The sequence below is a fragment of the Cervus elaphus genome, chromosome 20 (assembly GCF_910594005.1).
Source record: "Cervus elaphus chromosome 20, mCerEla1.1, whole genome shotgun sequence".
Taxonomy (NCBI): Eukaryota; Metazoa; Chordata; class Mammalia; order Artiodactyla; family Cervidae; genus Cervus; species Cervus elaphus.
Window position 1 is genome coordinate 18,399,671 of NC_057834.1, and position 26,522 is coordinate 18,426,192.

Consider the following 26,522-nt stretch of genomic DNA (forward strand, 5'->3'; position numbering starts at 1 on the left):
TCCCTCTCACATACCTAGAGCTGAGAGAAGCCTCCTCTTGAGGTGCTTGTGGTAAGGTGGTATTCCTCTGGAGTCGAAGCCAGGGACTACCCTCTCATCTCGAGTTGATTTTTGGTCCACGGAGCTCTTTCGTGTTGCTACAGTGACCTCAGGATCCTTCTAACCTTGAAACAGTGTTCTTGGGGTTTCTCTGGAGTGCCATCAAGAAAATCAAGGCTCCTTTCATGTGTGATGTGCAGCACGGAATTGCTCTGCACGCAGAGCCGTGTATCGGGTCTCATTTTACGGCGAGGGGGAAGTCTCATGGTTTTTCTCGAGTTGCGGCGGGAACCTGTGGTATATTCTCGAGTTACGACGGGGATGGCCCATCCACACACGTGTTTGTTCAGCCACGTCAGGATTCCTGCCTAGTTGCGAGGGGCAACTCGGGATTCTCCTCGAGGCTTGGCAGGGCAATTGGGACGCCTCTCCAGCTGAGGCGCGAGGCCAAGGGTCCCTTTCCACGTGCCACAGGAATCCTGGGACTCCTTTCAAGTTTCACGAGGAGTCAGGCATCGTCTCCTTTGGAGGCACTGATTTCCGCGTACCTATGGAGTTTTCAAAGGATGTGAGGCATATGGTCGTGATGAGGTGGGGACCTACATCTTTCTCTGTGGCCTCCACAGGGGATTCAGCCAGTCTTTCGTCTTGGGAGATGCAAGACGAGCCTGCATTCAAGTCACTGCAGGGATATTCTGCCTTATTTCGAGTCAGGTCATCGCGGTGTCCATTCCACCTGAGGCCGCAAATTCAGGGTCCCTCTCACATACCTAGAGCTGAGAGAAGCCTCCTCTTGAGGTGCTTGTGGTAAGGTGGTATTCCTCTGGAGTCGAAGCCAGGGACTAACCTCTCATCTCTAGTTGATTTTTGGTCCACGGATCTCTTTCGTGTTGCTACAGTGACCTGAGGATCCCTCTAGCCTTGAAACAGTGTTCTTGGGGTTTCTCTGGAATGCCATCAAGGAAATCAAGGCTCCTTTCATGTGTGATGTGCAACACGGAATTGCTCTGCACGCAGTGCAGGGGAATCAGGCCTCATCTCGCGGCGAGGGGGAAGTCTCATGGTTATTCTCGAGTTGCGGCGGGAACCTGGGGTATATTCTCGAGATGCGACGGTGATGGCCCTTTCACACACGTGCTTGTTAAGCGACGTCAGGACTCCTGCCTAGTTGCGAGGGACAACTCTTGATTCTCCTCAGGGCTGACCAGGGCAATTGGGACGCCTCTCCAGCTGAGGCGGGAGACCAAGGCTCCCTTTCCACGTGCCACAGGAATCCTGTGACTCCTATCAAGTTTCACGAGGAGTCAGGCATCGTATCCTTTGGAGGCACTGATCTCCACGTACCTCTGGAGTTTCAAAGGATGTGAGGCATACTGTCGCGAAGAGGAGGGCACCTAGTTCTTTCTCTGTGTCCTGCACAGGGGATTCAGACATCCTTTCGTCTTGGGAGATGCAAGAGGAGCCTGAATTCAAGTCACTGCAGGGATATCCGGCCTTATTTCGCGTCAGGGCATCGCAGTGTCCATTCCACTTGAGGCCGCAAAATCAGGGTCCCACTCACATACCTAGAGCTGAGAGAAACCTCCTCTTGATGTGCTTGTGGTAAGGTGGTATTCCTCTGGAGTCGAAGCCAGGGACTAACCTCTCATCTCGAGTTGATTTTTAGTCCACGGAGCTCTTTCGTGTTGCTACAGTGACCTCAGGATCCCTCTAGCCTTGAAACAGTGTTCTTGGGGTTTCTCTAGAGTGCCATCAAGAAAATCAAGGCTCCTTTCGTGTTTGATGTGCAACACGGAATTGCTCTGCATGCAGTGCAGGAGAATCGAGCCTCATCTCGCGTCGAGGGGGAAGTCTCATGGTTTTTCTCGAGTTGCGGCGGGAACCTGGGGTATATTCTCGAGTTACGACAGGTATGGCCCTTCCACACACGTGTTTGTTCAGCGACGTCAGGACTCCTGCCTAGTTGCGACGGACAAGTCGGGATTCTCCTCGAGGCTTGCCAGGGCAATTGGGACGCCTCTCCAGCTGAGGCGGGAGACCAAGGGGCCCTTTCCACGTGCCGCAGGAATCCTGGGACTCTTGTCAAGTTTCACGAAGAGTCAGGCATCGTCTCCTTTGAAGGCACTGATCTCCGCGTACCTCTGGAGTTTTCAAAGGATATAAGGAATCCGGTCGCGATGAGGTGGGGAACTAGGTCTTTCTCTGTGGTCTCCACAGGGGATTCAGACATCCTTTCGTCTTGGGAGATGCAAGACGAGCCTGCATTCAACTCACTGCAGGGATATCCGGCCTTATTTCGAGTCAGGGCATCGCCGTGTCCATTCCACTTGAGGCCACAATCTCAGGGTCCCTGTCACATACCTAGAGCTGAGAGAAGCCTCCTCTTGAGGTGCTTGTGGTAAGGTGGTATTCCTCTGGAGTCGAAGCCAGGGACTAACCTCTCCTCTCGAGTTGATTCATGGTCCACGGAGCTCTTTCGTGTTGCTACAGTGACCTCAGGATCCCTCTAGCCTTGAAACAGTGTTCTTGGGGTTTCTCTGGAGTGCCATCAAGGAAATCAAGGCTCCTTTCATGTGTGATGTGCAACACGGAATTGCTCTGCACGCAGTGCAGGGGAATCGGGCCTCATTTTGCGGCGACGGGGAAGTCTCTTGGTTTTTCTCGAGTTGCGGCGGGAACCTGGGGTATATTCTCGAGTTACGACGGGGATGGCCCTTCCACCCACGTGTTTGTTCAGCGACGTCAGGACTCCTGCCTAGTTGCGAGGGACAACTCGGGATTCTCCTTGAGGCTTGGCAGGGCAATTGGGACGCCTCTCCAGCTGAGGTGGGAGACCAAGTGTCCCTTTCCACGTGCCACAGGAATCCTGGGACTCCTAAGTAGTTTCACGAGGAGTCAGGCATCGTCTCCTTTGGAGGCACTGATCTCCGCGTACCTCTGGAGTTTTCAAAGGATGTGAGGCCTCCGGTCGCGATGAGGTGGGGAACTCGGTCTTTCTCTGTGGTCTCCACAGGGGATTCAGACATCCTTTCGTCTTGGGAGATGCAAGACGAGCCTGCATTCAACTCACTGCAGGGATATTCGGCCTTATTTCGAGTCAGGGCTTCGCGGTGTCCATTCCACTTGAGGCCACAAACTCAGGGTCCCTTTCACATACCTAGAGCTGAGAGAAGCCTCCTCTTGAGGTGCTTGTGGTAAGGTGGTATTCCTCTGGAGTCGAAGCCAGGGACTAACCTCTCATCTCGAGTTGATTTTTCGTCCACGGAGCTCTTTCGTGTTGTTACAGTGACCTCAGGATCCCTCTATCCTTGAAACAGTGTTCTTGGGCTTTCTCTGGAGTGCGATCAAGGAAATCAAGGCTCCTTTCATGTGTGATGTGCAACACGGAATTGCTCTGCACGCAGTGCAGGGGAATCGGGCCTCATCTCGCGGCGAGGGGGAAGTGTCATGGTTTTTCTCGAGTTGCGGCGGGAACCTGGGGTATATTCTCGACGTACGACGGGTATGGCCCTTCCACCCAAGTGTTTGTTCAGCCACGTCAGGACTCCTGCCTAGTTGCGAGGGACAACTCGGGATTCTCCTCGAGGCTTGGCAGGGCAATTGGGACGCCTCTCCAGCTGAGGCGGGAGACCAAGGGTCCCTTTCCACGTGCCACAGGAATCCTGGGACTCCTATCAAGTTTCACGAGGAGTCAGGCATCGTCTCCTTTGGAGGCACTGTTCTCCGCATACCTCTGGAGTTTTCAAAGGATATGAGGCCTCTGGTCGCGATGAGGTGGGGAACTAGGTCTTTCTCTGTGGTCTCCACAGGGGATTCAGACATCCTTTCGTCTTGGGAGATGCAAGACGAGCCTGCATTCAAGTCACTGCAGGGATATCCGGCCTTATTTCGAGTCAGGGCATAGCGGTGTCCATTCCACTTGAGGCTGCAAACTCAGGGTCCCTCTCACATACCTAGAGCTGAGAGAAGCCTCCTCTTGAGGTGCTTGTGGTAAGCTGGTATTCCTCTGGAGTCGAAGCCAGGGACTAACCTCTCATTTCGAGTTGATTTTTGGTCCACGGAGCTCTTTCTTGTTGCTACAGTGACCTCAGTTTCCCTCTAGCCTTGAAACAGTGTTCTTGGGGTTTCTCTGGAGTGCCATCAAGGAAATCAAGGCTCCTTTCATGTGTGATGTGCAACACGGAATTGCTCTGCACGCAGTGCAGGGGTATCGGGCCTCATCTCGCGGCGAGGGGGAAGTCTCATGATTTTACTCGAGTTGCGGCGGGAACCTGGGGTATATTCTCGAGTTCCGACGGGGATGGCCCTTCCACCCACGTGTTTGTTCAGCAACGTCAGGACTCCTGCCTAGTTGCGAGGGACAACTCAGGATTCTCCTCGAGGCTTGCCAGGGCAATTGGGACGCCTCTCCTGCTGAGGCGGGAGACCAAGGGTCCCTTTCCACGTGCCACAGGAATCCTGGGACTCCTATCAAGTTTCACGAGGAGTCAGGCATCGTCTCCTTTGGAGGCACTGATCTCCGCGTACCTCTGGAGTTTTCAAAGAATGTGAGGCCTCCGGTCGCCATGAGGTGGGGAACTAGGTCTTTCTCTGTGGTCTCCACAGGGGATTCAGACATCCTTTCATCTTGGGAGGTGCAAGACGAGCCTGCATTCAAGTCACTGCAGGGGTATCCGGGCTTATTTCACGTCATGGCATCGCGGTGTACATTCCACTTGAAGCCGCAATATCAGGGTCCCTCTCACATACCTAGAGCTGAGAGAAGCCTCCTCTTGCGGTGCTTGTGGTAAGGTGGTATTCCTCTGTAGTCGAAGCCAGGGACTAACCCCTCATCTCGAGTTTATTTTTGGTCCACGGAGTTCTTTCCTGTTGCTACAGTGATTTCAGGATCCCTCTAGCCTGGAAACAGTGTTCTTGGGGTTTCTCTGGAGTGCCATCAAGGAAATCAAGGCTCCTTTCCTGTGTGATGTGCAACACCAAATTGCTCTGCACACAGTGCAGGGAAATCGGGCCTCATCTCGCGACGAGGGGGAAGTCTCATGGTTTTTCTCGAGTTGCGGCGGGAACCTGTGGTATATTCTCGAGTTACGACGGGGATGGCCCTTCCACCCACGTGTTTGTTCAGCGACGTCAGGACTCCTGCCTAGTTGCGAGGGACAACTCGGGATTCTCCTCGAGGCTTGGCAGGGCAATTGGGACGCCTCTCCAGCTGAGGCGGGAGACCAAGGGTCCCTTTCCACGTGCCACAGGAATCCTGGGACTCCTATCAAGTTTCACGAGGAGTCAGGCATCGTCTCCTTTGGAGGCACTGATCTCCGCGTACCTCTGGAGTTTTCAAAGGATGTGAGGCCTCCGGTCGCCATGAGGTGGGGAACTAGGTCTTTCTCTGTGTTTTTCACAGGGGATTCAGACATCCTGTCATCTTGGGAGATGCAAGACGAGCCTGCATTCAAGTCACTGCAGGGATATCCGGCCTTATTTTGAGTCAGGGCATTGCGGTGTCCATTCCACGTGAGGCCGCAATATCAGGGTCCCTCTCACATACCTAGAGCTGAGAGAAGCCTCCTCTTGAGGTGCTTGTGGTAAGGTGGTATATCCCTGGAGTCGAAGCCAGGGACTAACCTCTCATCTCGAGTTGATTTTTGGTCCACGGAGCTCTTTCGTGTTGCTACAGTGACCTCAGGATCCCTCTAGCCTTGAAACAGTGTTCTTGGGGTTTCTCTGGAGTGCCATCAAGGAAATCAAGGCTCCTTTCATGTGTGATGTGCAACACGGAATTGCTCTGCACGCAGTGCAGGGGAATCGGGCCTCATCTCACGGCGAGGGGGAAGTCTCATGGTTTTTCTCGAGTTGCGGCGGGAACCTGGGGTATATTCTCGAGTTAAGACGGGGATGGCCCTTCCTCCCACATGTTTGTTCAGCGACGTCAGGACTCCTACCTAGTTGCGAGGGACAACTCGGGATTCTCCTCGAGGCTTGGCAGGGCAATTGGGACGCCTCTCCAGCTGAGGCGGGAGACCAAGGGTCCCTTTCCACGTGCCACAGGAATCCTGGGACTCCTATCAAGTTTCACGAGGAGTCAGGCATCGTCTCCTTTGGAGGCACTGATCTCCGCGTACCTATGGAGTTTTCAAGGATGTGAGGCCTCCGGTCGCGATGAGGTTGGGAACTAGGTCTTTCTCTGTGGTCTCCACAGGGGATTCAGACATCCTTTCATCTTGGGAGATGCAAGGGGAGCCTGCATTCAAGTCACTGCAGGGATATCCTGCCTTATTTCGAGTCAGGGCATCGCGGTGTCCATTCCACTTGAGGCCGCAAACTCAGGGTCCCTCTCACATACCTAGAGCTGAGAGAAGCCTCCTCTTGAGGTGCTTGTGGTAAGGTGGTATTCCTCTGGAGTCGAAGCCAGGGACTAACCTCTCATCTCGAGTTGATTTTTGGTCCACGGACCTCTTTCGTGTTGCTACAGTAACCTCAGGATACCTTTAGCTTGGAAACAGTGTTCTTGGGGTTTCTCTGGATTGCCATGAAGGAAATCAAGGCTCCTGTCATGTGTGATGTGCAACACGGAATTACTCTGCACGCACTGTAGGGGAATCGGGCCTCATCTCGCGACGAGGGGGAAGTCTCATGGTTTTTCTCGAGTTGCAGCGGGAACCTGGGGTATATTCTTGAGTTATGACGGGGATGGCCCTTCCACCCACGTGTTTGTTCAGCGACGTCAGGACTCCTGCCTAGTTGCGAGGGACAACTCGGGATTCTCCTTGAGGCTTGGCAGGGCAATTGGGACGCCTCTCCAGCTGAGGTGGGAGACCAAGTGTCCCTTTCCACGTGCCACAGGAATCCTGGGACTCCTAAGTAGTTTCACGAGGAGTCAGGCATCGTCTCCTTTGGAGGCACTGATCTCCGCGTACCTCTGGAGTTTTCAAAGGATGTGAGGCCTCCGGTCGCGATGAGGTGGGGAACTCGGTCTTTCTCTGTGGTCTCCACAGGGGATTCAGACATCCTTTCGTCTTGGGAGATGCAAGACGAGCCTGCATTCAACTCACTGCAGGGATATTCGGCCTTATTTCGAGTCAGGGCTTCGCGGTGTCCATTCCACTTGAGGCCACAAACTCAGGGTCCCTTTCACATACCTAGAGCTGAGAGAAGCCTCCTCTTGAGGTGCTTGTGGTAAGGTGGTATTCCTCTGGAGTCGAAGCCAGGGACTAACCTCTCATCTCGAGTTGATTTTTCGTCCACGGAGCTCTTTCGTGTTGTTACAGTGACCTCAGGACCCCTCTATCCTTGAAACAGTGTTCTTGGGCTTTCTCTGGAGTGCGATCAAGGAAATCAAGGCTCCTTTCATGTGTGATGTGCAACACGGAATTGCTCTGCACGCAGTGCAGGGGAATCGGGCCTCATCTCGCGGCGAGGGGGAAGTGTCATGGTTTTTCTCGAGTTGCGGCGGGAACCTGGGGTATATTCTCGACGTACGACGGGTATGGCCCTTCCACCCAAGTGTTTGTTCAGCCACGTCAGGACTCCTGCCTAGTTGCGAGGGACAACTCGGGATTCTCCTCGAGGCTTGGCAGGGCAATTGGGACGCCTCTCCAGCTGAGGCGGGAGACCAAGGGTCCCTTTCCACGTGCCACAGGAATCCTGGGACTCCTATCAAGTTTCACGAGGAGTCAGGCATCGTCTCCTTTGGAGGCACTGTTCTCCGCATACCTCTGGAGTTTTCAAAGGATATGAGGCCTCTGGTCGCGATGAGGTGGGGAACTAGGTCTTTCTCTGTGGTCTCCACAGGGGATTCAGACATCCTTTCGTCTTGGGAGATGCAAGACGAGCCTGCATTCAACTCACTGCAGGGATATTCGGCCTTATTTCGAGTCAGGGCTTCGCGGTGTCCATTCCACTTGAGGCCACAAACTCAGGGTCCCTTTCACATACCTAGAGCTGAGAGAAGCCTCCTCTTGAGGTGCTTGTGGTAAGGTGGTATTCCTCTGGAGTCGAAGCCAGGGACTAACCTCTCATCTCGAGTTGATTTTTCGTCCACGGAGCTCTTTCGTGTTGTTACAGTGACCTCAGGATCCCTCTATCCTTGAAACAGTGTTCTTGGGCTTTCTCTGGAGTGCGATCAAGGAAATCAAGGCTCCTTTCATGTGTGATGTGCAACACGGAATTGCTCTGCACGCAGTGCAGGGGAATCGGGCCTCATCTCGCGGCGAGGGGGAAGTGTCATGGTTTTTCTCGAGTTGCGGCGGGAACCTGGGGTATATTCTCGACGTACGACGGGTATGGCCCTTCCACCCAAGTGTTTGTTCAGCCACGTCAGGACTCCTGCCTAGTTGCGAGGGACAACTCGGGATTCTCCTCGAGGCTTGGCAGGGCAATTGGGACGCCTCTCCAGCTGAGGCGGGAGACCAAGGGTCCCTTTCCACGTGCCACAGGAATCCTGGGACTCCTATCAAGTTTCACGAGGAGTCAGGCATCGTCTCCTTTGGAGGCACTGATCTCCGCGTACCTCTGGAGTTTTCAAAGGATGTGAGGCCTCCGGTCGCCATGAGGTGGGGAACTAGGTCTTTCTCTGTGTTTTTCACAGGGGATTCAGACATCCTGTCATCTTGGGAGATGCAAGACGAGCCTGCATTCAAGTCACTGCAGGGATATCCGGCCTTATTTTGAGTCAGGGCATTGCGGTGTCCATTCCACGTGAGGCCGCAATATCAGGGTCCCTCTCACATACCTAGAGCTGAGAGAAGCCTCCTCTTGAGGTGCTTGTGGTAAGGTGGTATATCCCTGGAGTCGAAGCCAGGGACTAACCTCTCATCTCGAGTTGATTTTTGGTCCACGGAGCTCTTTCGTGTTGCTACAGTGACCTCAGGATCCCTCTAGCCTTGAAACAGTGTTCTTGGGGTTTCTCTGGAGTGCCATCAAGGAAATCAAGGCTCCTTTCATGTGTGATGTGCAACACGTAATTGCTCTGCATGCAGTGCAGGGGAATCGGGCCTCATCTCACGGCGAGGGGGAAGTCTCATGGTTTTTCTCGAGTTGCGGCGGGAACCTGGGGTATATTCTCGAGTTAAGACGGGGATGGCCCTTCCTCCCACATGTTTGTTCAGCGACGTCAGGACTCCTACCTAGTTGCGAGGGACAACTCGGGATTCTCCTCGAGGCTTGGCAGGGCAATTGGGACGCCTCTCCAGCTGAGGCGGGAGACCAAGGGTCCCTTTCCACGTGCCACAGGAATCCTGGGACTCCTATCAAGTTTCACGAGGAGTCAGGCATCGTCTCCTTTGGAGGCACTGATCTCCGCGTACCTATGGAGTTTTCAAGGATGTGAGGCCTCCGGTCGCGATGAGGTTGGGAACTAGGTCTTTCTCTGTGGTCTCCACAGGGGATTCAGACATCCTTTCATCTTGGGAGATGCAAGGGGAGCCTGCATTCAAGTCACTGCAGGGATATCCTGCCTTATTTCGAGTCAGGGCATCGCGGTGTCCATTCCACTTGAGGCCGCAAACTCAGGGTCCCTCTCACATACCTAGAGCTGAGAGAAGCCTCCTCTTGAGGTGCTTGTGGTAAGGTGGTATTCCTCTGGAGTCGAAGCCAGGGACTAACCTCTCATCTCGAGTTGATTTTTGGTCCACGGACCTCTTTCGTGTTGCTACAGTAACCTCAGGATACCTTTAGCTTGGAAACAGTGTTCTTGGGGTTTCTCTGGATTGCCATGAAGGAAATCAAGGCTCCTTTCATGTGTGATGTGCAACACGGAATTACTCTGCACGCACTGTAGGGGAATCGGGCCTCATCTCGCGACGAGGGGGAAGTCTCATGGTTTTTCTCGAGTTGCAGCGGGAACCTGGGGTATATTCTTGAGTTATGACGGGGATGGCCCTTCCACCCACGTGTTTGTTCAGCGACGTCAGGACTCCTGCCTAGTTGCGAGGGACAACTCGGGATTCTCCTTGAGGCTTGGCAGGGCAATTGGGACGCCTCTCCAGCTGAGGTGGGAGACCAAGTGTCCCTTTCCACGTGCCACAGGAATCCTGGGACTCCTAAGTAGTTTCACGAGGAGTCAGGCATCGTCTCCTTTGGAGGCACTGATCTCCGCGTACCTCTGGAGTTTTCAAAGGATGTGAGGCCTCCGGTCGCGATGAGGTGGGGAACTCGGTCTTTCTCTGTGGTCTCCACAGGGGATTCAGACATCCTTTCGTCTTGGGAGATGCAAGACGAGCCTGCATTCAACTCACTGCAGGGATATTCGGCCTTATTTCGAGTCAGGGCTTCGCGGTGTCCATTCCACTTGAGGCCACAAACTCAGGGTCCCTTTCACATACCTAGAGCTGAGAGAAGCCTCCTCTTGAGGTGCTTGTGGTAAGGTGGTATTCCTCTGGAGTCGAAGCCAGGGACTAACCTCTCATCTCGAGTTGATTTTTCGTCCACGGAGCTCTTTCGTGTTGTTACAGTGACCTCAGGATCCCTCTATCCTTGAAACAGTGTTCTTGGGCTTTCTCTGGAGTGCGATCAAGGAAATCAAGGCTCCTTTCATGTGTGATGTGCAACACGGAATTGCTCTGCACGCAGTGCAGGGGAATCGGGCCTCATCTCGCGGCGAGGGGGAAGTGTCATGGTTTTTCTCGAGTTGCGGCGGGAACCTGGGGTATATTCTCGACGTACGACGGGTATGGCCCTTCCACCCAAGTGTTTGTTCAGCCACGTCAGGACTCCTGCCTAGTTGCGAGGGACAACTCGGGATTCTCCTCGAGGCTTGGCAGGGCAATTGGGACGCCTCTCCAGCTGAGGCGGGAGACCAAGGGTCCCTTTCCACGTGCCACAGGAATCCTGGGACTCCTATCAAGTTTCACGAGGAGTCAGGCATCGTCTCCTTTGGAGGCACTGTTCTCCGCATACCTCTGGAGTTTTCAAAGGATATGAGGCCTCTGGTCGCGATGAGGTGGGGAACTAGGTCTTTCTCTGTGGTCTCCACAGGGGATTCAGACATCCTTTCGTCTTGGGAGATGCAAGACGAGCCTGCATTCAACTCACTGCAGGGATATTCGGCCTTATTTCGAGTCAGGGCTTCGCGGTGTCCATTCCACTTGAGGCCACAAACTCAGGGTCCCTTTCACATACCTAGAGCTGAGAGAAGCCTCCTCTTGAGGTGCTTGTGGTAAGGTGGTATTCCTCTGGAGTCGAAGCCAGGGACTAACCTCTCATCTCGAGTTGATTTTTCGTCCACGGAGCTCTTTCGTGTTGTTACAGTGACCTCAGGATCCCTCTATCCTTGAAACAGTGTTCTTGGGCTTTCTCTGGAGTGCGATCAAGGAAATCAAGGCTCCTTTCATGTGTGATGTGCAACACGGAATTGCTCTGCACGCAGTGCAGGGGAATCGGGCCTCATCTCGCGGCGAGGGGGAAGTGTCATGGTTTTTCTCGAGTTGCGGCGGGAACCTGGGGTATATTCTCGACGTACGACGGGTATGGCCCTTCCACCCAAGTGTTTGTTCAGCCACGTCAGGACTCCTGCCTAGTTGCGAGGGACAACTCGGGATTCTCCTCGAGGCTTGGCAGGGCAATTGGGACGCCTCTCCAGCTGAGGCGGGAGACCAAGGGTCCCTTTCCACGTGCCACAGGAATCCTGGGACTCCTATCAAGTTTCACGAGGAGTCAGGCATCGTCTCCTTTGGAGGCACTGTTCTCCGCATACCTCTGGAGTTTTCAAAGGATATGAGGCCTCTGGTCGCGATGAGGTGGGGAACTAGGTCTTTCTCTGTGGTCTCCACAGGGGATTCAGACATCCTTTCGTCTTGGGAGATGCAAGACGAGCCTGCATTCAAGTCACTGCAGGGATATCCGGCCTTATTTCGAGTCAGGGCATAGCGGTGTCCATTCCACTTGAGGCTGCAAACTCAGGGTCCCTCTCACATACCTAGAGCTGAGAGAAGCCTCCTCTTGAGGTGCTTGTGGTAAGCTGGTATTCCTCTGGAGTCGAAGCCAGGGACTAACCTCTCATTTCGAGTTGATTTTTGGTCCACGGAGCTCTTTCTTGTTGCTACAGTGACCTCAGTTTCCCTCTAGCCTTGAAACAGTGTTCTTGGGGTTTCTCTGGAGTGCCATCAAGGAAATCAAGGCTCCTTTCATGTGTGATGTGCAACACGGAATTGCTCTGCACGCAGTGCAGGGGTATCGGGCCTCATCTCGCGGCGAGGGGGAAGTCTCATGATTTTACTCGAGTTGCGGCGGGAACCTGGGGTATATTCTCGAGTTCCGACGGGGATGGCCCTTCCACCCACGTGTTTGTTCAGCAACGTCAGGACTCCTGCCTAGTTGCGAGGGACAACTCAGGATTCTCCTCGAGGCTTGCCAGGGCAATTGGGACGCCTCTCCTGCTGAGGCGGGAGACCAAGGGTCCCTTTCCACGTGCCACAGGAATCCTGGGACTCCTATCAAGTTTCACGAGGAGTCAGGCATCGTCTCCTTTGGAGGCACTGATCTCCGCGTACCTCTGGAGTTTTCAAAGAATGTGAGGCCTCCGGTCGCCATGAGGTGGGGAACTAGGTCTTTCTCTGTGGTCTCCACAGGGGATTCAGACATCCTTTCATCTTGGGAGGTGCAAGACGAGCCTGCATTCAAGTCACTGCAGGGGTATCCGGGCTTATTTCACGTCATGGCATCGCGGTGTACATTCCACTTGAAGCCGCAATATCAGGGTCCCTCTCACATACCTAGAGCTGAGAGAAGCCTCCTCTTGCGGTGCTTGTGGTAAGGTGGTATTCCTCTGTAGTCGAAGCCAGGGACTAACCCCTCATCTCGAGTTTATTTTTGGTCCACGGAGTTCTTTCCTGTTGCTACAGTGATTTCAGGATCCCTCTAGCCTGGAAACAGTGTTCTTGGGGTTTCTCTGGAGTGCCATCAAGGAAATCAAGGCTCCTTTCCTGTGTGATGTGCAACACCAAATTGCTCTGCACACAGTGCAGGGAAATCGGGCCTCATCTCGCGACGAGGGGGAAGTCTCATGGTTTTTCTCGAGTTGCGGCGGGAACCTGTGGTATATTCTCGAGTTACGACGGGGATGGCCCTTCCACCCACGTGTTTGTTCAGCGACGTCAGGACTCCTGCCTAGTTGCGAGGGACAACTCGGGATTCTCCTCGAGGCTTGGCAGGGCAATTGGGACGCCTCTCCAGCTGAGGCGGGAGACCAAGGGTCCCTTTCCACGTGCCACAGGAATCCTGGGACTCCTATCAAGTTTCACGAGGAGTCAGGCATCGTCTCCTTTGGAGGCACTGATCTCCGCGTACCTCTGGAGTTTTCAAAGGATGTGAGGCCTCCGGTCGCCATGAGGTGGGGAACTAGGTCTTTCTCTGTGTTTTTCACAGGGGATTCAGACATCCTGTCATCTTGGGAGATGCAAGACGAGCCTGCATTCAAGTCACTGCAGGGATATCCGGCCTTATTTTGAGTCAGGGCATTGCGGTGTCCATTCCACGTGAGGCCGCAATATCAGGGTCCCTCTCACATACCTAGAGCTGAGAGAAGCCTCCTCTTGAGGTGCTTGTGGTAAGGTGGTATATCCCTGGAGTCGAAGCCAGGGACTAACCTCTCATCTCGAGTTGATTTTTGGTCCACGGAGCTCTTTCGTGTTGCTACAGTGACCTCAGGATCCCTCTAGCCTTGAAACAGTGTTCTTGGGGTTTCTCTGGAGTGCCATCAAGGAAATCAAGGCTCCTTTCATGTGTGATGTGCAACACGGAATTGCTCTGCATGCAGTGCAGGGGAATCGGGCCTCATCTCACGGCGAGGGGGAAGTCTCATGGTTTTTCTCGAGTTGCGGCGGGAACCTGGGGTATATTCTCGAGTTATGACGGGGATGGCCCTTCCTCCCACATGTTTGTTCAGCGACGTCAGGACTCCTACCTAGTTGCGAGGGACAACTCGGGATTCTCCTCGAGGCTTGGCAGGGCAATTGGGACGCCTCTCCAGCTGAGGCGGGAGACCAAGGGTCCCTTTCCACGTGCCACAGGAATCCTGGGACTCCTATCAAGTTTCACGAGGAGTCAGGCATCGTCTCCTTTGGAGGCACTGATCTCCGCGTACCTATGGAGTTTTCAAGGATGTGAGGCCTCCGGTCGCGATGAGGTTGGGAACTAGGTCTTTCTCTGTGGTCTCCACAGGGGATTCAGACATCCTTTCATCTTGGGAGATGCAAGGGGAGCCTGCATTCAAGTCACTGCAGGGATATCCTGCCTTATTTCGAGTCAGGGCATCGCGGTGTCCATTCCACTTGAGGCCGCAAACTCAGGGTCCCTCTCACATACCTAGAGCTGAGAGAAGCCTCCTCTTGAGGTGCTTGTGGTAAGGTGGTATTCCTCTGGAGTCGAAGCCAGGGACTAACCTCTCATCTCGAGTTGATTTTTGGTCCACGGACCTCTTTCGTGTTGCTACAGTAACCTCAGGATACCTTTAGCTTGGAAACAGTGTTCTTGGGGTTTCTCTGGATTGCCATGAAGGAAATCAAGGCTCCTGTCATGTGTGATGTGCAACACGGAATTACTCTGCACGCACTGTAGGGGAATCGGGCCTCATCTCGCGACGAGGGGGAAGTCTCATGGTTTTTCTCGAGTTGCAGCGGGAACCTGGGGTATATTCTTGAGTTATGACGGGGATGGCCCTTCCACCCACGTGTTTGTTCAGCGACGTCAGGACTCCTGCCTAGTTGCGAGGGACAACTCGGGATTCTCCTTGAGGCTTGGCAGGGCAATTGGGATGCCTCTCCAGCTGAGGTGGGAGACCAAGTGTCCCTTTCCACGTGCCACAGGAATCCTGGGACTCCTAAGTAGTTTCACGAGGAGTCAGGCATCGTCTCCTTTGGAGGCACTGATCTCCGCGTACCTCTGGAGTTTTCAAAGGATGTGAGGCCTCCGGTCGCGATGAGGTGGGGAACTCGGTCTTTCTCTGTGGTCTCCACAGGGGATTCAGACATCCTTTCGTCTTGGGAGATGCAAGACGAGCCTGCATTCAACTCACTGCAGGGATATTCGGCCTTATTTCGAGTCAGGGCTTCGCGGTGTCCATTCCACTTGAGGCCACAAACTCAGGGTCCCTTTCACATACCTAGAGCTGAGAGAAGCCTCCTCTTGAGGTGCTTGTGGTAAGGTGGTATTCCTCTGGAGTCGAAGCCAGGGACTAACCTCTCATCTCGAGTTGATTTTTCGTCCACGGAGCTCTTTCGTGTTGTTACAGTGACCTCAGGATCCCTCTATCCTTGAAACAGTGTTCTTGGGCTTTCTCTGGAGTGCGATCAAGGAAATCAAGGCTCCTTTCATGTGTGATGTGCAACACGGAATTGCTCTGCACGCAGTGCAGGGGAATCGGGCCTCATCTCGCGGCGAGGGGGAAGTGTCATGGTTTTTCTCGAGTTGCGGCGGGAACCTGGGGTATATTCTCGACGTACGACGGGTATGGCCCTTCCACCCAAGTGTTTGTTCAGCCACGTCAGGACTCCTGCCTAGTTGCGAGGGACAACTCGGGATTCTCCTCGAGGCTTGGCAGGGCAATTGGGACGCCTCTCCAGCTGAGGCGGGAGACCAAGGGTCCCTTTCCACGTGCCACAGGAATCCTGGGACTCCTATCAAGTTTCACGAGGAGTCAGGCATCGTCTCCTTTGGAGGCACTGTTCTCCGCATACCTCTGGAGTTTTCAAAGGATATGAGGCCTCTGGTCGCGATGAGGTGGGGAACTAGGTCTTTCTCTGTGGTCTCCACAGGGGATTCAGACATCCTTTCGTCTTGGGAGATGCAAGACGAGCCTGCATTCAACTCACTGCAGGGATATTCGGCCTTATTTCGAGTCAGGGCTTCGCGGTGTCCATTCCACTTGAGGCCACAAACTCAGGGTCCCTTTCACATACCTAGAGCTGAGAGAAGCCTCCTCTTGAGGTGCTTGTGGTAAGGTGGTATTCCTCTGGAGTCGAAGCCAGGGACTAACCTCTCATCTCGAGTTGATTTTTCGTCCACGGAGCTCTTTCGTGTTGTTACAGTGACCTCAGGATCCCTCTATCCTTGAAACAGTGTTCTTGGGCTTTCTCTGGAGTGCGATCAAGGAAATCAAGGCTCCTTTCATGTGTGATGTGCAACACGGAATTGCTCTGCACGCAGTGCAGGGGAATCGGGCCTCATCTCGCGGCGAGGGGGAAGTCTCATGGTTTTTCTCGAGTTGCGGCGGGAACCTGGGGTATATTCTCGACGTACGACGGGTATGGCCCTTCCACCCAAGTGTTTGTTCAGCCACGTCAGGACTCCTGCCTAGTTGCGAGGGACAACTCGGGATTCTCCTCGAGGCTTGGCAGGGCAATTGGGACGCCTCTCCAGCTGAGGCGGGAGACCAAGGGTCCCTTTCCACGTGCCACAGGAATCCTGGGACTCCTATCAAGTTTCACGAGGAGTCAGGCATCGTCTCCTTTGGAGGCACTGTTCTCCGCATACCTCTGGAGTTTTCAAAGGATATGAGGCCTCTGGTCGCGATGAGGTGGGGAACTAGGTCTTTCTCTGTGGTCTCCACAGGGGATTCAGACATCCTTTCGTCTTGGGAGATGCAAGACGAGCCTGCATTCAAGTCACTGCAGGGATATCCGGCCTTATTTCGAGTCAGGGCATAGCGGTGTCCATTCCACTTGAGGCTGCAAACTCAGGGTCCCTCTCACATACCTAGAGCTGAGAGAAGCCTCCTCTTGAGGTGCTTGTGGTAAGCTGGTATTCCTCTGGAGTCGAAGCCAGGGACTAACCTCTCATTTCGAGTTGATTTTTGGTCCACGGAGCTCTTTCTTGTTGCTACAGTGACCTCAGTTTCCCTCTAGCCTTGAAACAGTGTTCTTGGGGTTTCTCTGGAGTGCCATCAAGGAAATCAAGGCTCCTTTCATGTGTGATGTGCAACACGGAATTGCTCTGCACGCAGTGCAGGGGTATCGGGCCTCATCTCGCGGCGAGGGGGAAGTCTCATGATTTTACTCGAGTTGCGGCGGGAACCTGGGGTATATTCTCGAGTTCCGACGGGGATGGCCCTTCCACCCACGTGTTTGTTCAGCAACGTCAGGACTCCTGCCTAGTTGCGAGGGACAACTCAGGATTCTCCTCGAGGCTTGCCAGGGCAATTGGGACGCCTCTCCTGCTGAGGCGGGAGACCAAGGGTCCCTTTCCACGTGCCACAGGAATCCTGGGACTCCTATCAAGTTTCACGAGGAGTCAGGCATCGTCTCCTTTGGAGGCACTGATCTCCGCGTACCTCTGGAGTTTTCAAAGAATGTGAGGCCTCCGGTCGCCATGAGGTGGGGAACTAGGTCTTTCTCTGTGGTCTCCACAGGGGATTCAGACATCCTTTCATCTTGGGAGGTGCAAGACGAGCCTGCATTCAAGTCACTGCAGGGGTATCCGGGCTTATTTCACGTCATGGCATCGCGGTGTACATTCCACTTGAAGCCGCAATATCAGGGTCCCTCTCACATACCTAGAGCTGAGAGAAGCCTCCTCTTGCGGTGCTTGTGGTAAGGTGGTATTCCTCTGTAGTCGAAGCCAGGGACTAACCCCTCATCTCGAGTTTATTTTTGGTCCACGGAGTTCTTTCCTGTTGCTACAGTGATTTCAGGATCCCTCTAGCCTGGAAACAGTGTTCTTGGGGTTTCTCTGGAGTGCCATCAAGGAAATCAAGGCTCCTTTCCTGTGTGATGTGCAACACCAAATTGCTCTGCACACAGTGCAGGGAAATCGGGCCTCATCTCGCGACGAGGGGGAAGTCTCATGGTTTTTCTCGAGTTGCGGCGGGAACCTGTGGTATATTCTCGAGTTACGACGGGGATGGCCCTTCCACCCACGTGTTTGTTCAGCGACGTCAGGACTCCTGCCTAGTTGCGAGGGACAACTCGGGATTCTCCTCGAGGCTTGGCAGGGCAATTGGGACGCCTCTCCAGCTGAGGCGGGAGACCAAGGGTCCCTTTCCACGTGCCACAGGAATCCTGGGACTCCTATCAAGTTTCACGAGGAGTCAGGCATCGTCTCCTTTGGAGGCACTGATCTCCGCGTACCTCTGGAGTTTTCAAAGGATGTGAGGCCTCCGGTCGCCATGAGGTGGGGAACTAGGTCTTTCTCTGTGTTTTTCACAGGGGATTCAGACATCCTGTCATCTTGGGAGATGCAAGACGAGCCTGCATTCAAGTCACTGCAGGGATATCCGGCCTTATTTTGAGTCAGGGCATTGCGGTGTCCATTCCACGTGAGGCCGCAATATCAGGGTCCCTCTCACATACCTAGAGCTGAGAGAAGCCTCCTCTTGAGGTGCTTGTGGTAAGGTGGTATATCCCTGGAGTCGAAGCCAGGGACTAACCTCTCATCTCGAGTTGATTTTTGGTCCACGGAGCTCTTTCGTGTTGCTACAGTGACCTCAGGATCCCTCTAGCCTTGAAACAGTGTTCTTGGGGTTTCTCTGGAGTGCCATCAAGGAAATCAAGGCTCCTTTCATGTGTGATGTGCAACACGGAATTGCTCTGCATGCAGTGCAGGGGAATCGGGCCTCATCTCACGGCGAGGGGGAAGTCTCATGGTTTTTCTCGAGTTGCGGCGGGAACCTGGGGTATATTCTCGAGTTAAGACGGGGATGGCCCTTCCTCCCACATGTTTGTTCAGCGACGTCAGGACTCCTACCTAGTTGCGAGGGACAACTCGGGATTCTCCTCGAGGCTTGGCAGGGCAATTGGGACGCCTCTCCAGCTGAGGCGGGAGACCAAGGGTCCCTTTCCACGTGCCACAGGAATCCTGGGACTCCTATCAAGTTTCACGAGGAGTCAGGCATCGTCTCCTTTGGAGGCACTGATCTCCGCGTACCTATGGAGTTTTCAAGGATGTGAGGCCTCCGGTCGCGATGAGGTTGGGAACTAGGTCTTTCTCTGTGGTCTCCACAGGGGATTCAGACATCCTTTCATCTTGGGAGATGCAAGGGGAGCCTGCATTCAAGTCACTGCAGGGATATCCTGCCTTATTTCGAGTCAGGGCATCGCGGTGTCCATTCCACTTGAGGCCGCAAACTCAGGGTCCCTCTCACATACCTAGAGCTGAGAGAAGCCTCCTCTTGAGGTGCTTGTGGTAAGGTGGTATTCCTCTGGAGTCGAAGCCAGGGACTAACCTCTCATCTCGAGTTGATTTTTGGTCCACGGACCTCTTTCGTGTTGCTACAGTAACCTCAGGATACCTTTAGCTTGGAAACAGTGTTCTTGGGGTTTCTCTGGATTGCCATGAAGGAAATCAAGGCTCCTGTCATGTGTGATGTGCAACACGGAATTACTCTGCACGCACTGTAGGGGAATCGGGCCTCATCTCGCGACGAGGGGGGAAGTCTCATGGTTTTTCTCGAGTTGCAGCGGGAACCTGGGGTATATTCTTGAGTTATGACGGGGATGGCCCTTCCACCCACGTGTTTGTTCAGCGACGTCAGGACTCCTGCCTAGTTGCGAGGGACAACTCGGGATTCTCCTTGAGGCTTGGCTGGGCAATTGGGACGCCTCTCCAGCTGAGGTGGGAGACCAAGTGTCCCTTTCCACGTGCCACAGGAATCCTGGGACTCCTAAGTAGTTTCACGAGGAGTCAGGCATCGTCTCCTTTGGAGGCACTGATCTCCGCGTACCTCTGGAGTTTTCAAAGGATGTGAGGCCTCCGGTCGCGATGAGGTGGGGAACTCGGTCTTTCTCTGTGGTCTCCACAGGGGATTCAGACATCCTTTCGTCTTGGGAGATGCAAGACGAGCCTGCATTCAACTCACTGCAGGGATATTCGGCCTTATTTCGAGTCAGGGCTTCGCGGTGTCCATTCCACTTGAGGCCACAAACTCAGGGTCCCTTTCACATACCTAGAGCTGAGAGAAGCCTCCTCTTGAGGTGCTTGTGGTAAGGTGGTATTCCTCTGGAGTCGAAGCCAGGGACTAACCTCTCATCTCGAGTTGATTTTTCGTCCACGGAGCTCTTTCGTGTTGTTACAGTGACCTCAGGATCCCTCTATCCTTGAAACAGTGTTCTTGGGCTTTCTCTGGAGTGCGATCAAGGAAATCAAGGCTCCTTTCATGTGTGATGTGCAACACGGAATTGCTCTGCACGCAGTGCAGGGGAATCGGGCCTCATCTCGCGGCGAGGGGGAAGTGTCATGGTTTTTCTCGAGTTGCGGCGGGAACCTGGGGTATATTCTCGACGTACGACGGGTATGGCCCTTCCACCCAAGTGTTTGTTCAGCCACGTCAGGACTCCTGCCTAGTTGCGAGGGACAACTCGGGATTCTCCTCGAGGCTTGGCAGGGCAATTGGGACGCCTCTCCAGCTGAGGCGGGAGACCAAGGGTCCCTTTCCACGTGCCACAGGAATCCTGGGACTCCTATCAAGTTTCACGAGGAGTCAGGCATCGTCTCCTTTGGAGGCACTGTTCTCCGCATACCTCTGGAGTTTTCAAAGGATATGAGGCCTCTGGTCGCGATGAGGTGGGGAACTAGGTCTTTCTCTGTGGTCTCCACAGGGGATTCAGACATCCTTTCGTCTTGGGAGATGCAAGACGAGCCTGCATTCAACTCACTGCAGGGATATTCGGCCTTATTTCGAGTCAGGGCTTCGCGGTGTCCATTCCACTTGAGGCCACAAACTCAGGGTCCCTTTCACATACCTAGAGCTGAGAGAAGCCTCCTCTTGAGGTGCTTGTGGTAAGGTGGTATTCCTCTGGAGTCGAAGCCAGGGACTAACCTCTCATCTCGAGTTGATTTTTCGTCCACGGAGCTCTTTCGTGTTGTTACAGTGACCTCAGGATCCCTCTATCCTTGAAACAGTGTTCTTGGGCTTTCTCTGGAGTGCGATCAAGGAAATCAAGGCTCCTTTCATGTGTGATGTGCAACACGGAATTGCTCTGCACGCAGTGCAGGGGAATCGGGCCTCATCTCGCAGCGAGGGGGAAGTGTCATGGTTTTTCTCGAGTTGCGGCGGGAACCTGGGGTATATTCTCGACGTACGACGGGTATGGCCCTTCCACCCAAGTGTTTGTTCAGCCACGTCAGGACTCCTGCCTAGTTGCGAGGGACAACTCGGGATTCTCCTCGAGGCTTGGCAGGGCAATTGGGACGCCTCTCCAGCTGAGGCGGGAGACCAAGGGTCCCTTTCCACGTGCCACAGGAATCCTGGGACTCCTATCAAGTTTCACGAGGAGTCAGGCATCGTCTCCTTTGGAGGCACTGTTCTCCGCATACCTCTGGAGTTTTCAAAGGATATGAGGCCTCTGGTCGCGATGAGGTGGGGAACTAGGTCTTTCTCTGTGGTCTCCACAGGGGATTCAGACATCCTTTCGTCTTGGGAGATGCAAGACGAGCCTGCATTCAAGTCACTGCAGGGATATCCGGCCTTATTTCGAGTCAGGGCATAGCGGTGTCCATTCCACTTGAGGCTGCAAACTCAGGGTCCCTCTCACATACCTAGAGCTGAGAGAAGCCTCCTCTTGAGGTGCTTGTGGTAAGCTGGTATTCCTCTGGAGTCGAAGCCAGGGACTAACCTCTCATTTCGAGTTGATTTTTGGTCCACGGAGCTCTTTCTTGTTGCTACAGTGACCTCAGTTTCCCTCTAGCCTTGAAACAGTGTTCTTGGGGTTTCTCTGGAGTGCCATCAAGGAAATCAAGGCTCCTTTCATGTGTGATGTGCAACACGGAATTGCTCTGCACGCAGTGCAGGGGTATCGGGCCTCATCTCGCGGCGAGGGGGAAGTCTCATGATTTTACTCGAGTTGCGGCGGGAACCTGGGGTATATTCTCGAGTTCCGACGGGGATGGCCCTTCCACCCACGTGTTTGTTCAGCAACGTCAGGACTCCTGCCTAGTTGCGAGGGACAACTCAGGATTCTCCTCGAGGCTTGCCAGGGCAATTGGGACGCCTCTCCTGCTGAGGCGGGAGACCAAGGGTCCCTTTCCACGTGCCACAGGAATCCTGGGACTCCTATCAAGTTTCACGAGGAGTCAGGCATCGTCTCCTTTGGAGGCACTGATCTCCGCGTACCTCTGGAGTTTTCAAAGAATGTGAGGCCTCCGGTCGCCATGAGGTGGGGAACTAGGTCTTTCTCTGTGGTCTCCACAGGGGATTCAGACATCCTTTCATCTTGGGAGGTGCAAGACGAGCCTGCATTCAAGTCACTGCAGGGGTATCCGGGCTTATTTCACGTCATGGCATCGCGGTGTACATTCCACTTGAAGCCGCAATATCAGGGTCCCTCTCACATACCTAGAGCTGAGAGAAGCCTCCTCTTGCGGTGCATGTGGTAAGGTGGTATTCCTCTGTAGTCGAAGCCAGGGACTAACCCCTCATCTCGAGTTTATTTTTGGTCCACGGAGTTCTTTCCTGTTGCTACAGTGATTTCAGGATCCCTCTAGCCTGGAAACAGTGTTCTTGGGGTTTCTCTGGAGTGCCATCAAGGAAATCAAGGCTCCTTTCCTGTGTGATGTGCAACACCAAATTGCTCTGCACACAGTGCAGGGAAATCGGGCCTCATCTCGCGACGAGGGGGAAGTCTCATGGTTTTTCTCGAGTTGCGACGGGAACCTGTGGTATATTCTCGAGTTACGACGGGGATGGCCCTTCCACCCACGTGTTTGTTCAGCGACGTCAGGACTCCTGCCTAGTTGCGAGGGACAACTCGGGATTCTCCTCGAGGCTTGGCAGGGCAATTGGGACGCCTCTCCAGCTGAGGCGGGAGACCAAGGGTCCCTTTCCACGTGCCACAGGAATCCTGGGACTCCTATCAAGTTTCACGAGGAGTCAGGCATCGTCTCCTTTGGAGGCACTGATCTCCGCGTACCTCTGGAGTTTTCAAAGGATGTGAGGCCTCCGGTCGCCATGAGGTGGGGAACTAGGTCTTTCTCTGTGTTTTTCACAGGGGATTCAGACATCCTGTCATCTTGGGAGATGCAAGACGAGCCTGCATTCAAGTCACTGCAGGGATATCCGGCCTTATTTTGAGTCAGGGCATTGCGGTGTCCATTCCACGTGAGGCCGCAATATCAGGGTCCCTCTCACATACCTAGAGCTGAGAGAAGCCTCCTCTTGAGGTGCTTGTGGTAAGGTGGTATATCCCTGGAGTCGAAGCCAGGGACTAACCTCTCATCTCGAGTTGATTTTTGGTCCACGGAGCTCTTTCGTGTTGCTACAGTGACCTCAGGATCCCTCTAGCCTTGAAACAGTGTTCTTGGGGTTTCTCTGGAGTGCCATCAAGGAAATCAAGGCTCCTTTCATGTGTGATGTGCAACACGGAATTGCTCTGCATGCAGTGCAGGGGAATCGGGCCTCATCTCACGGCGAGGGGGAAGTCTCATGGTTTTTCTCGAGTTGCGGCGGGAACCTGGGGTATATTCTCGAGTTAAGACGGGGATGGCCCTTCCTCCCACATGTTTGTTCAGCGACGTCAGGACTCCTACCTAGTTGCGAGGGACAACTCGGGATTCTCCTCGAGGCTTGGCAGGGCAATTGGGACGCCTCTCCAGCTGAGGCGGGAGACCAAGGGTCCCTTTCCACGTGCCACAGGAATCCTGGGACTCCTATCAAGTTTCACGAGGAGTCAGGCATCGTCTCCTTTGGAGGCACTGATCTCCGCGTACCTATGGAGTTTTCAAGGATGTGAGGCCTCCGGTCGCGATGAGGTTGGGAACTAGGTCTTTCTCTGTGGTCTCCACAGGGGATTCAGACATCCTTTCATCTTGGGGGATGCAAGACGAGCCTGCATTCAAGTCACTGCAGGGATATCCTGCCTTATTTCGAGTCAGGGCATCGCGGTGTCCATTCCACTTGAGGCCGCAAACTCAGGGTCCCTCTCACATACCTAGAGCTGAGAGAAGCCTCCTCTTGAGGTGTTTGTGGTAAGGTGGTATTCCTCTGGAGTCGAAGCCAGGGACTAACCTCTCATCTCGAGTTGATTTTTGGTCCACGGACCTCTTTCGTGTTGCTACAGTAACCTCAGGATACCTTTAGCTTGGAAACAGTGTTCTTGGGGTTTCTCTGGATTGCCATGAAGGAAATCAAGGCTCCTGTCATGTGTGATGTGCAACACGGAATTACTCTGCACGCACTGTAGGGGAATCGGGCCTCATCTCGCGACGAGGGGGAAGTCTCATGGTTTTTCTCGAGTTGCAGCGGGAACCTGGGGTATATTCTTGAGTTATGACGGGGATGGCCCTTCCACCCACGTGTTTGTACAGCGACGACAGGACTCCTGCCTAGTTGCGAGGGACAACTCGGGATTCTCCTCGAGGCTTGGCAGGGCAATTGGGACGCCTCTCCAGCTGAGGCGGGTGACCAAGGGTCCCTTTCCACGTGCCACAGGAATCCTGGGACTCCTATCAAGTTTCAGACGAGTCAGGGATCGTCTCCTTTGGAAGCACTCATCTCCGCGTACCTCTGGAGTTTTCAAAGGATGTGAGGCCTCCGGTCGCGATGAGGTGGGGAACTAGGTCTTTCTCTGTGGTCTCCACAGGGGATTCAGACATCCTTTCGTCTTGGGAGATGCAAGACGAGCCTGCATTCAAGTCACTGTAGGGATATCCGGCTTTATTTCGAGTCAGGGCATCGCGGTGTCCATTCCACTCTAGGCCGCAAACTCAGGGTCCCTCTCACATACCTAGAGCTGAGAGAAGCCTCCTCTTGAGGTGCTTGTGGTAAGGTGGTATTCCTCTGGAGTCGAAGCCAGGCACTAACCTCTCATCTCGAGTTGATTCTTCGACCACGGAGCTCTTTTGTGTGGCTACAGTGACCTCAGGATCTCTCTACCCTGGAAGCAGTGTTCTTGGGGTTTCTCTGGAGTACCATCAAGGAAATCAATGCTCCTTTCATGTGTGATGTGCAACACGGAATTGCTATGCACGCAGTGCAGGGGAATCGGGCCTCATCTCGCGGCGAGGGGGAAGTCTCATGGTTTTTCTCGAGTTGCGGCGGGAACCTGGGGTATATTCTCGAGTTCCGACGGGGATGGCCCTTCCACCCACGTGTTTGTTCAGAGACATCAGGACTTCTGCCTAGTTGCGAGGGAAAACTCGGGATTCTCCTCGAGGCTAGCCAGGGCAATTGGGACGCATCTCCAGCTGAGGCGGGAGACCAAGGGTCCCTTTCCACGTGCCACAGGAATCCTGGGACTCCTATCAAGTTTCACGAGGAGTCAGGCATCGTCTCCTTTGGAGGCACTGATCTCCGCGTACCTCTGGAGTTTTCAAAGGATGTGAGGCCTCCGGTCGCGATGAGGTGGGGAACTAGGTCTTTCTCTGTGGTCTCCACAGGGGATTCAGACATCCTTTCGTCTTGGGAGATGCAAGACGAGCCTGCAATCAAGTCACTGCAGGGATATCCGGCCTTATTTCGAGTCAGGGCATCGCGGTGTCCATTCCACTTGAGGCCGCAAACTCAGGGTCCCTCTCACATACCTAGAGCTGAGAGAAGCCTCCTCTTGAGGTGCTTGTGGTAAGGTGGTATTCCTCTGGAGTCGAAGCCAGGGACTAACCTCTCATCTCGAGTTGATTTTTGGTCCACGGAGATCTTTCGTGTTGCTACAGTGACCTCAGCATCCCTCTAGCCTTGAAACAGTGTTCTTGGGGATTCTCTGGAGTGCCGTCAAGGAAATCAATGCTCCTTTCATGTGTGATGTGCAACACGGAATTGCTCTGCACGCAGTGCAGATTATCGGGCCTCATTTTGCGGCGAGGGGGCAGTCTCATGGTTTTTCTCGAGTTGCGGCGGGAACCTGGGGTATATTCTCGAGTTACGACGGGGATGGCCCTTCCACCCACGTGTTTGTTCAGCGACGTCAGGACTCCTGCCTAGTTGCGAGGGACAACTCGGGCTTCTCCTCGAGGCTTGGCAGGGCAATTGGGACGCCGCTCCAGCTGAGGCGGGAGACCAAGGGTCCCTTTCCACGTGCCACAGGAATCCTGGGACTCCTATCAAGTTTCACGAGGAGTCAGGCATCGTCTCCTTTGGAGGCACTGATCTCCGCGTACCTCTGGAGTTTTCAAAGGATGTGAAACCTCCGGTCGCCATGAGGTGGCGAACTAGGTCTTTCTCTGTGGTCTCCACAAGGGATTCAGACATCCTTTCATCTTGGTAAATGCAAGACGAGCCTGCATTCAAGACACTGCAGGGATATCCGGCCTTATTTCACGTCACGGCATCGCGGTCTCCATTTCAATTGCGGCCGCAAAATCAGGGTCCCTCTCACATACCTAGAGCTGAGAGAAGCCTCCTCTTGAGGTGCTTGTGGTAAGGTGGTATTCCTCTGGAGTCGAAGCCAGGGACTAACCTCTCATCTCGAGTTGATTTTTGGTCCACGGAGCTCTTTCGTGTTGCTACAGTGACCTCAGGATCCCTCTATCCTGGAAACAGTGTTCTTGGGGTTTCTCTGGAGTGCCAGCAAGGAAATCAAGGCTCTTTTCCTGTGTGATGTGCAACACGGCATTGCCCTGCACGCAGT